Source organism: Ovis canadensis, chromosome 20 (assembly GCF_042477335.2).
Source record: "Ovis canadensis isolate MfBH-ARS-UI-01 breed Bighorn chromosome 20, ARS-UI_OviCan_v2, whole genome shotgun sequence".
NCBI lineage: Eukaryota > Metazoa > Chordata > Mammalia > Artiodactyla > Bovidae > Ovis > Ovis canadensis.
The window spans coordinates 30,398,222-30,408,959 of record NC_091264.1 but is presented as its reverse complement, the minus strand read 5'-3'; the positions used below and the strand labels follow the sequence as shown (position 1 = coordinate 30,408,959).

At 52.8% G+C, this 10,738-nt stretch overlaps 1 long non-coding RNA gene across 1 annotated transcript; it reads left to right on the top strand.

Annotated features, from left to right (window-relative positions):
• The first annotated feature begins 284 nt into the window (after positions 1-284).
• LOC138425197 (uncharacterized) lies at positions 285-10,228 on the top strand. The gene is made up of 2 exons (XR_011251117.1): positions 285-378; positions 9,959-10,228. It is a non-coding gene; the product is annotated as an uncharacterized lncRNA (long non-coding RNA).
• Positions 10,229-10,738: the final 510 nt, after the last annotated feature.

Below are 10,738 nucleotides of genomic sequence, written 5' to 3'. Positions count from 1 at the left end.
CCCCGCGGGCCCTCACTCTCGGGTCCACGCTGGCCTGGGCCGCATCGCCAGTCCCTCCTCCTCCGCCCTCCAGGCCCTTCTGTCCCCTCCCCCTGCGCGGAAGCGCCTGTTCGCGGTTTTCCGATGGTGACTAATCCGGCTGGTTGAGCAACTAGCCGGCCCCGGCGCCCTGGAGACCGCGGCTGCGTCCGCCACGGCGCGGCGCAGTGCCCCGGCCTTGAACTTCGCCGGCCCAGGGCCGACCCCGCTCGCTCACGCGGTCCTGCCGGGCTCTAGACCCCGCAGCCCGACCTCGGCCCGAGCACGCGGGGCCCGGCCCTGCTCGTCTTCCAGGACGCGCGGGCGGTGCGTGGCGCTCGGATCCCCTAGACTCTCCAGGTTAGGAAGCGGGGTATCTCCTCTCGACCGAGCGCTGGTGGCGAGACTGCGGGGAGAGGGGCGCCCCGCGAGGGCCTGGGCGAAGTGAACTATTTGGCCCACTTTGCATTTTGAAAGCTCGGCGTCTTTGCAAAATTCTCCAAGGTCGAGATGTATTCGTGGAATGCGGTCGGAGGTGAAGGTGCTCAGAGGCACTCGCCCCAGAACCCGTATGTGAACACACACACACCCTCCCCAGGCCACTCCAACTCTTGGCGATCCCACGTTTCTCTGCCTCACCTGATTCCCAGTTTTGCCCCGTTGGCAACCCTCTCCCCAGTCCTTACCCGCACCCCCACCAGCCCCGGCTGTCAGCACCTACTGTCTTTCTGTCTGTCTGTCTGTCTGTCACCGTCTCTCTCCCTCACTCGGGGTGTTTATGTCATTGTTTTCCTGAGTTCCCCGCGCCAGGCTCTCCTGCCATCAAAGTCCGCCATCCCCACTCGGCCTGTGTAATTTAAAGCCATAGTTAAATTATGACTTCTCCGGACCTGTTGTGGCACCTACGCCTGAGCCTAATTAAATGATCACATCCATTCTGAAGGCAGCTCTCTTCTCCCCTCCAACGTTAATTACAACATAAGAGGCTTTAATGGCCCGCCTCACCTCCAGCTCCTGGAAAGAAAGGTCAGGCGATTAATTTTCGTCATTAATCTTTTCCCAATGTGGACACTGTGCTGTCACCGGAGCCTATTAAACCCCCTTTGTCCCCCCTTCCAGCCTCCCTCGCCCCTCATGCCCTCCTCCCTGAGTGACTGCAGAGAAGGAAAATATTTAAGAATCACTTTGTCTCTCTGGCTTTTTTTTTTCCCCCTTTTCCTGGAGACAGCTTCTCCTTGGGGGGCTCAGGGTGAGATACAGGGAGGGGGGCACCAAGTTTGTTACCCTGCAGCTTCAGACTGCAGGCCCTTCATGTCTGGAATGTTACAAGTCCAGGAATCAGGCTGGGGAGCAGAAAGGGGAGCAGGCTGGGGAGCAGGCTGGGTCTGTGGCATTCTATCACTCCAGGGTGGAGTGGGGGGGAGGGCAGGCGGAGGGGGTGGGAAAGGCCAGGCCCTGCCATGCTTGTGTGGAGGGAGAGACAGGAGCCTCCTGTCCCTGGTTCATCCTCCACTTGGATCCTCACAATAGAAAACAATAATGGGAGGACTTCCCTGGTGGTCCAGTGGCTAAGATTCTGCACTCCCAAGGCAGGAGGCCAGAATTCTATCCCTGGTCAAGGAACTAGATCCCACATGCCGCAAATAAAGATCTCCCGTGCTGCAAGGAAGATCGGATCTACGATCCTATGTGCTGCAATGTAGATCCAGCTCAGGCAAATAATCAAATATTGAAAAAAACATGGACAAAAGCCAATAAAAAATGTATTGACACGGTTTTCCAGTCTGGTATAGGCTGGAAGTTCATTCTGTGGTGATCTAGATTTCTTTCCCATCACCTCCCCTTGTTCCTTTACCTCTTCCTCCCTCTCCCTGCAACTTTAGCCCCATTAAATTGGGGATAATCTAGATTTCTGTAGTTGCAGAGGGCTGGGCAATGGCCACCCGTCTGAGGAAGCTGATCCTAGACCCATCCTTCAGAAACTGGGTGTCTGCCAGCCTCGATGGTGGTCCTGGACTCTCAGTGAGGGGTGGGGTGAGTGGGGGTGGGGCAGCCTGGTGGACTAGCAGATAGGGCAGGGCTGGGGGGCTGTGTTGGGGCCAAGGGGATGGAGGCAGCCCTGGGGGTGTGCCTTCCCGGCACCCTGAATTCCAACAGCAGGCCCCAAAGAGGAAGAAGCAGGAGGCTGAATAAGTTCTCTGCAGACGACTTTTATTCCAATCCTAGAATTTATTTGATTTAAAGTTCTAATCCAGAAGAGAGTCCCCGGGAAATGGAGGGGGTGAGGATGGGCCAGGCAGGAACCAGAGAAATGAAGGTATGAGCAGCTCCCAGGCTGGCTGTGTCTGCGGGGGGCTGAGCTCTCTGGGGGGCCCAGCTCTGTCCCCCGAGGGAGCATACTAGGGGCTCAGGCCAGTGAGGGTGATGATTAGAAAGTGACAAAACTGAAGAGGTGGGGTTTGCAGAGAGGGTAGGGTACTCATTACCAAAACTCATGAGCCTAGACTGGCCATACTCCTCAGCCCTTGAGACACAGATCCATCGCCTCAACAAAAGCTGAATTAGCCATCCCTCAAACCTCAGAAACCCAGGGCTGCAGTGATTTCTAGAACTTATGTCCCCCTAGGTAGAAAGATGCTAAGTGTATGTGTCTGTTGCGGGGGGTGGGGGGGGTGGGTGGGGGGGTGGGGGTGGGGGGTGGAGGCAGGGTGATGGTATCATGGGAACCTGAGACTCCCCAGTGAGAGGAAAGGGTAGCTTGGCCCTAGCATTCCTTGACCCTAATGGTGGAGTTAGGAGAGCTCCTTTTTGGGAATCAGTCAAACATGTGCAAGGACTCAGTTCTGGACTGGGGCAAACAGGAAAGGCGGGGGCAAGGTGTGGGGGAGTGCGGAATTCAGTTTGTAAAAGGGACTTGGAAGACCCCACCAGTGACCAAAATTGTTTCATGTCCAGCAAGGCTGGTGGTGTCCAAGTCCTTGGCTTTTAGAAAGAAGAAACTTCTAGGAAACTCAAGAGTTGGCGGTGACCCAGGAAACTTAGATTCCTCAGACAGAGGCCTTCTTTCCAGGAAAGTGTCCCCTCTCACCTCCACCTCCCCACACCTGGCTCCTCCTGGCATCGGCCACAAGGTGGGCACAGGCATCTTCCAGTGGCCCAGGAGCACATCCCCCCATTCGGAGTCAGTCCCTCCCCTGACACCCCCCCAACCCACTCCAAGGACACTGGGGACATCACGTCCACAGAACCCTGCACAGCCAGAGAATAATAATTAATAACCATTAGGAACAATAAGGAATACCAGTGCCCAGTCAGCCCAATGTGCAGCCTCGGCTTTTTTCCTTCTTCCTTTTTTTTTTTTTCCTTTTTACTTTAATGAAAACAATGATTTGACTTTGAAGAAAGTGACTTTTTTAAAGTGAAAACTGGATTGAGTTCCTCACCCGCCCCCTCCCCCTTGCCATCCCTCTTTCCTTCTGAGCTCCTCCTCCCATCTTGCCCCCTCCCATTTTTCTCTCTCCCTTTTTTCTTTTTCTTTTAATACTCTGCGTTCTATCATGCAAATCCCCTTTCAAATTATGAGAGTATTAGAGCCATCAACGGTAATGTCACCGCCACAAAATGAGAGTGGGGACTTAAGCACCTAACGAACAATGAAATGTGCGAGCCCTGGGACAGGACAATTAAGAACTGGGCTTAGCCAGCCAGGGAAATTTATTGCTATCAAATCCATATTTCTATTTTCCCCCTGAACAGTAACCTATTTGAATATGATTAAAGGGTTTCATTACGGCAGAGAGAAAGGCCCGTGTCCCACGGTTCCTGGTGAGCTCACAAACACAGGCTTGGAGCCGGGGTGTCCCTGTGAGGAGATGGGTGGGGGGGCGGGGGGAGGAAAGACTGTGGGGGATCAGGGGTCCAGAAAGTGAACATGAGGGGGCTGGTTCCCCGCAGAGATGGGGCTAGCAGAGGACGTGGGGGGCAAGAAAGGAGGTCTGAGAGTCTCTGGTTCTCTGACTCTTTGCAGAAGGTGCTGGAAAGTCCATGAGCAGATAGGGAGACTGAGGCACTGAGAGGCTGAGCTGCTTGGTGGTGGCCACTCAAATTAGTGAGAGTAGGGGGAGCCAGGATTTGATCCAAAACCAGGGCTGGTCTCCCTCTTCTTCCTACCCCGCCCCCCCCCTCCCCCCCCCCTGCCGCCGGCATTCCCCTCCTTCCTTTCCATCTACCTTCTTCCCCACCCCCCAAGTGATAAATGCTATAAAGATATACTAACAGCCATCCTGGCCAGGGAAGATTTATAGTCCGTCCGGGTGAGGAGACGAGACCAGTCAGAGGAGGCTGAAAGCAGCTGGAGACAGGGGACAGCTTGCTGTTAGGATAAGCAGTGCTGGTGCCGAGTCCTGAAGGGGTTCGGGGTTGGTTCAGAGGGGCCGGTGTGGGCTGGAGCAGCAGCTAAAGGCTGTGCTCTAACACAAACAGATGGCAAAGAATTCTTCTCCCCTAGAAGTCTGCACATTATCACTCTGCTCCACGGCAGAGCCTTAATAAGATCCGGCCGTCGCTCTTTCCTGCTTTCTCAGCTGCACCCAAACCGGTGATGACCTCCACAATACCAATCGCGGCGGCATGGCTCCTGGGCATTTGCGAATCGTTTTAGTTATAGGGAGCTTTCACATCCCTCCTCGCCTTAAATCCTCAAGACAGCCTTTTAAAGTGGGGCAGGGTGGGTGAGGGAGATTCAGAGGGGTTAAGTAACTTGTCCATAGTCACCCAGGTGATAAATGACAGATCTGGAAGTTGAACCCAGGACTCTAACATCCATGCTCACATACATGTGATTTCTGGCAGGGGGGCAGCCAGGAACACACTGCGGTCCAGCCAGCTGCTGCTCACCACGCCCCCCTGCCCAACTTGTGGCAGCTTCAATCTTGCTGGAATTCCTGATGGAGAGGATAGTGGTTTGCCCAGACAGATTAACTGTATCAGCCCAGACAGTTGAGGGTGATGGATGTCCTGGGAGACTGCCCTCATGGGCAGTCCAGACTCACACCAGCAAATCGGGAATTACTCCAGATGGGAAAGAATTAAATGCTGAACTTTTCTGGTGGTCCAGTGGTTAAGACCCTGAGCTTCCAATGCAAGGGATGCGGGTTCCATCCCTAGTCAGGGAACTAAGATCCCACACACCATGTGGTGCAGCAACCCCCCCACCCCAACAAAAAAAAGAGAAAGTAATAGTAAGGACTTGATAATTGGTAGACATTGTTAGTTAAGTGATGCATTGTGCGGTCCTGAGCTGGGGGGTGGCATATGGCAGGGTGGGCCAAAGGTGAGAGATAATCTCTTCTGATAACTGGCAGCACCATCCCAGGGCCTCCTTCCCCCCTTTCCTTATCTATTTCCTAATAGCTTCCCCCATTTGTAACCCCCTTCCCATTATACTCCCTCGGTGGCTCAAATGGTGAAGCGTCTGCCTACAATGTGGGAGACCTGAGTTCAATCCCTGGGTTGGGAAGATCTCCTGGAGAAGAAAATGGCAACCCACTCCAGTATTCTAGCCTGGAAAGCCCCATGGACAGAGGAACCTGGTAGGCTCCTAGGATCTTGTCCATGGGGTTGCAAACAGTCAGACACGACTGAGCGACTTCACTTTCACTTTCCCATTATACTCTTCAGAGTCTGCACTCATTTCTCCATTACTCTTCTATCCATCCATTCAACAAACATTTACCAAGCATGTGCTGGGGTATAGAGATGTTGGCCCCAGCATCCCTGTTTTCAAGGAGCTCATCGGCTATTAGAGAAACGGGGAGGCATATGGCAAAGAATAATGAGCAGAGGCCCGAGGGGGAGCTTCCAACTGGGCACGCACATACTCCAAGGAAGGGAAGGCAGACGTCATCCCCACTCAAGAGGTGAGCAAGCTGAGGCTCAGAGAACTCAAGTGAAGAGCCCAAGGTGGTGGCTGGTGTGAGAACCAAAACCTGGCCACCTGACAAGCTATTTGCCATTTCTGTCCCACCCTATTTCCTTCCCATTCTGCCTTCCCTAAGACCATCTAATCTCTTCAGTCTTGGCCTCTGTTCATCTACCCACCCAAGGGTGTGGGTTAAAATAATAAGCCCATACACTGGCCCATTGGGATGGACACTGATCACAGCAATGGAGCAGGGTCCTGAGGCCCCCTGCTGGGCTGGGTGCTAATGTTTAGCTGTTGAATCTTGGGGAAGTCCAATAAATTCCAGGGCAATGGCTAGGCTGGTAGGGGCAGTGAATTGGGCTGGGGCAGTGATTATTTACTAACTGGTATGGGAATGTTAACCACCAGTACAGGCACACCAGTATATACCACCCAACTCTCAGCATTCTGTCCATCCAGCTGTGCACCCATCAATCATCCCATTCTCATTCCACCTCATAAACCCAGTCCACCTCAGCCCCACCCACTGCGTACAGGCTTGAGCACTTGTATGGGAGCATCTCGAAGCAGAAGAACTTCCTTCTCTCTAGGAGCTGACACCTGAGTTGGGGAGCCAGGATGTGTGAGTATGTGTTAGTCAACTAGTCGTGTCTGACTCTTTGCAACCCCAAAGACTGTAGCCCACCAGGCTCCTCTCTGTCCATGGGATTTCCCAGGCAAGAATGCTGGAGTGGGTTGCTATGCCCTTCTCCAGGGGATCTTCCCGACTCAGGGATAGAACCTGGGTCTCCTGCACTGCAGGTGGATTCTTTACCGTCTGAGCCATCTGGGAAGCCTGGGGAGGCAGGCTAGACCCACTCAGATGCTCAGCAACAGCCCAGGAGGTGTCTTTCAGCAGCCCAGGATGAGTTGCCCAGCGCCTGGTACATGCCAAAATGGCTCAGAGAAGATGAAGAATATCTGTGTAGAAGAGGCTAGGGAGGCTGTTACAGCATGAGCTGGAGCTTTCGGTAAATGCAGTTAACTCTCCCAGCTTCTCCTTGGCTCAGCCTCTTGGGGACATCTCATGCTCCATTCTCCATCCCCAACGTCCACGTCTGGTTTGCTGTGAGTCTGCCCTCACTCTGCCTCAGAAACTGGAGAGTGGGGACCAAGATGTGGCTTGCTCCCACTTTGACCTCTCTCTCCAGCTGATACGTTACCTCCTGCGGGGAAGGAGTCAGGCTGTGCTTGGATTACCAGCTAGTCCTCCCCCCCCCCCTCCCTTTTCTCCCCTTCTGTTTCCTTCTCAGGGCTGTCAGTTTAACGGACAGGTGTTTAATTCCAGCCTGTCGGGTGCCTGGCAATGCCAGCATCACTGCACATCAGTTTGTGGAGCTTGCTCTTACAAGGACAGTGAGAAGTTGAGCTCTGCTCTCTGTAGCTCAGCTCTCTGTGTCTTTGTCTCCATCTCATCGGGCAAACGTAGTTGCACCTTGCTCACTAGCGTTTTCCTCTGGGGCAGCTGGGCTCAGAGAGCCAGGCAAGAGAGGCCAAAAGCTTTTCCAAGTGCCTCCAGTGGAGAACGAGTTCCCAAGCCCTAGGTGTCATCAGTTACATCCCTGGCACGTGCTGGGCCTGCTTTTTAACTATTAAAATCATGTAATAGCTAAAGCACACTGCTTCTGCAGCCCCAGGGCAGAGAGGCAGCTGTCAGTTGTGCTAGCCAGCACATAAGCTGCTTCTCTCCTCTGCACCAGTGCTGCTCAGGCATGAGCCAGGAACGGCATAAACCCAGGAAATACATGGAGGCAGCCCCAGGAATCTGTCCAGAAGCTTAGACATTGGTGTCAGTGCATAATCTGGGATTCACTGTGTCATGCTACCCCCAGCAAGACTTGCCATGCAGCCATCTATCAGTCTGTGGGAAATTCTCCATGCTGGGGGCTAGGGACAGATCAGAGGTCAGAAAGGAGGACCCATCTTTGATGGTTATGGATGAAGCTTAAGGAACTGGGTCAGAACTGGGCACCTCTGGGACATGTTAACTGTGGCCAGAGGACAGAGCTGGACAGCCCAGCTCAGGTGTTGAAAGCACCTGAATGGCGTCTCTGAGGGTTGTTGGGCTCACCCTGGCACACAGCTTCCCCTCTTCTATTCCTGCCCACCCATACCCACTCCCTTCCTCGCTTATCTATTTCTTTCTGCTTTGACACCTCCTACCTGTCCCCCCACCAGACCTCCACCCACCCACATACACCAACGAGGCATCACGGTTCCTAACGAAACGGAACCACTGCCAGATGAAATATATTACTATTAAATACTTAATTCTTCTAGTGAGCAGAGAGCAGGCAGTATGAATACGATTATTAAAGAAAATTACTTTGGCTGATCAGATATTTCTGCATACTAATTTCTGACCCCTCTTCCCTCACTCCCGCTTCGCGTCCCTCAGAGACCAGGACAGATAAAATTCCATCACAAATAGCTGATTACCGAGGCTTGCATTAAAAATCACATTTCCCCTGCCTCTCTCTCTCTCTCTCTCTCTCCTGTGCCTTCTCTAGGCTGATGTCCTTGCTGGAGAAGGGGTGTCCCTAGACAACAGCAGCCACTGGACAACACATAGGGAGACCCTAGTCCCTCCTTCTCTTCTCTTTCTCTCCATTTGCTCCAATGTCAGCAGATCTACTAATCCAACCAGTTCCCTAAACGGGCAGAAGATCCTGTAAGCCTGAGAGTCCCTGCCTTTAGCGTCTTAAACATCTTATCACAGCCTCAAGCTTCAGTGTTCTGCGCTTAAGGACATAGAGGGGCCATCCACCAACAAAAATGGCCGACTTTACGCTGAGTGGCGATCTCCCGCTCTCAGGAACAGGAAGCGTGTTCAGAGGCCCCACCCCAAAGGGTAGGGACTTCCTAACTTCAGAGCTTTCTGATTGGCTGAGCTGTAGGTTTCTTTGTAAACATCCGAGGAATACAGAGTGAAGGAATTCATTCATTCACCACTGAAGTCAGCATACGTTGGCATGTGTGTAAGACGTGTGTATGTATCTCCAGTGTCTGACTCAAAATCACACTCGAACCTTCAATACCTTGGTTTTCTCATCTGCAGAATGGGGGTAATAGCAGTACCTACTTTCGTGAGGATTAACAGAAAGCGCTTAGAACACCATCTGGCACTTAATATGTACCATGTAAGGGTTACACCCAACCCATTCATGAATGACTCATCCCATAATTCCCTCCCCCAGAGGAGTTTCTCCAGGCTTCTTTCCTAGACTCTGACTTGGCTTAACTAGGTTCTCAGTGCCTCCCAGATCCCCTTCGCAAGGATCCCTCAACCCCACACTGAGCATTGGCACCGGAGCAATTATCAGAGTTCTGGCAATCAGGGGCGGTGAGGGGAGCATGCTAAAAATATACCCATTCCCCACAATCCCATAAGCCTTCAATTTACCTGCTTTTATAAAAAGATGCTTCCTTAGGTGTCACCCGTGGAAGATATAATTACAGCTTGGGAATGTTAATTCCTCTGCTCCTGATACGTGGATCACTGCTCTGCAGGGCTCCTGCCCTCCCCAGAGCGTTGGGTGGGGGCGGGGGAGATGGGCAGGTGGCCTGGAGAGAATCAGGTAATGCCAGGCCTGGAGACCTGCAGGGATGTGCCCATAAACCAGCGCACCTTGGCGGGACCTAGGGTGATGAACGAGGTCTGCAGCGGGTGTCTTCTCATCCCAGATTATCCTCAGGAACCCCCTGGGGAGATGGGGCAGGATGGGGAGGACACCCTGGACAGAGCCCTTGCCAGCCTTGTGAGGAAGAGGGAATCCTGCTCCATCCCCCTCCACCCCACCCTCTCTTCAGCCCTTTCTCAACACAACAGCCAGAGGGATCTCCCTAAAACCTGAGAACTATTCCCTCCTCTCACTCAGAGTCACCACAGTGGCCTCTAGCTCCGACCCACCCCTTCCCCCCAGCACTCTGCAGCTCCCACTCTTGTACATATTGTCCTTCTGTTTTGTTGTAATGCAGATCCTTCACGAAGATATAATTCCATGAGGACAAGGACTGCTGTTTTCTTCACTGTTTTCTTCCCAAGGCTCAGGACAGCACCAGGCACACATAGGTGCTCACTGAGAGTTTGTGGATGAAGGTGACTCTTCAGAAAGGATTTCCAAGCAGGAGGAAGCATGAGGGCAAAGCACAAAGGCACAGGAGGGACCCACGCATTTGGCAAGCATGAGTGTTTCTCCATGTTCGGTGCACAAGCACGAATGCTAATAGAAAAGAGGAAGAGACGCAGAGCTGGCGTGGCCTCCGTCTATCTGGAGCTGGGAAGTAGGAGGGTGGCAACATGAGTAGATTTGGGTTTCTGGGGACTTCCCTGGTGGTCCGGCAGTTAAGAATCTGCCTTCCAGTGCAGAGGACTCGGATTCCATCCCTGTTTGGGGAACTAAGATCCCAGATACCGCGGGGCAACTAAGCCTTGGGGCCATAACTACTGAGCCCACACACTCTGCAGCCCAAGCACCACAACTAGAGACCATGTGCTGCAACAAAGACCCAGCACAACCAATAATAATAATAATAATAATAATAATAATAATAATAATAATAATATTTGTGTTTCTGGAAGATCCTGGGGGCTGGTGGAGAGTGGATTACAGGTGAGCAAGACTGGAGGCAAGAAGACCAGGAAGGAAGCTGCTTAGATTCGCAGGAGGGAGAGGATGAGGTCCTGGCCCAGAGCAGGGTGGTGTGGATGGGAGTGAGTTTCTAAGAGATGCATAGGGGTCTGGAGTGAAAAGCAAG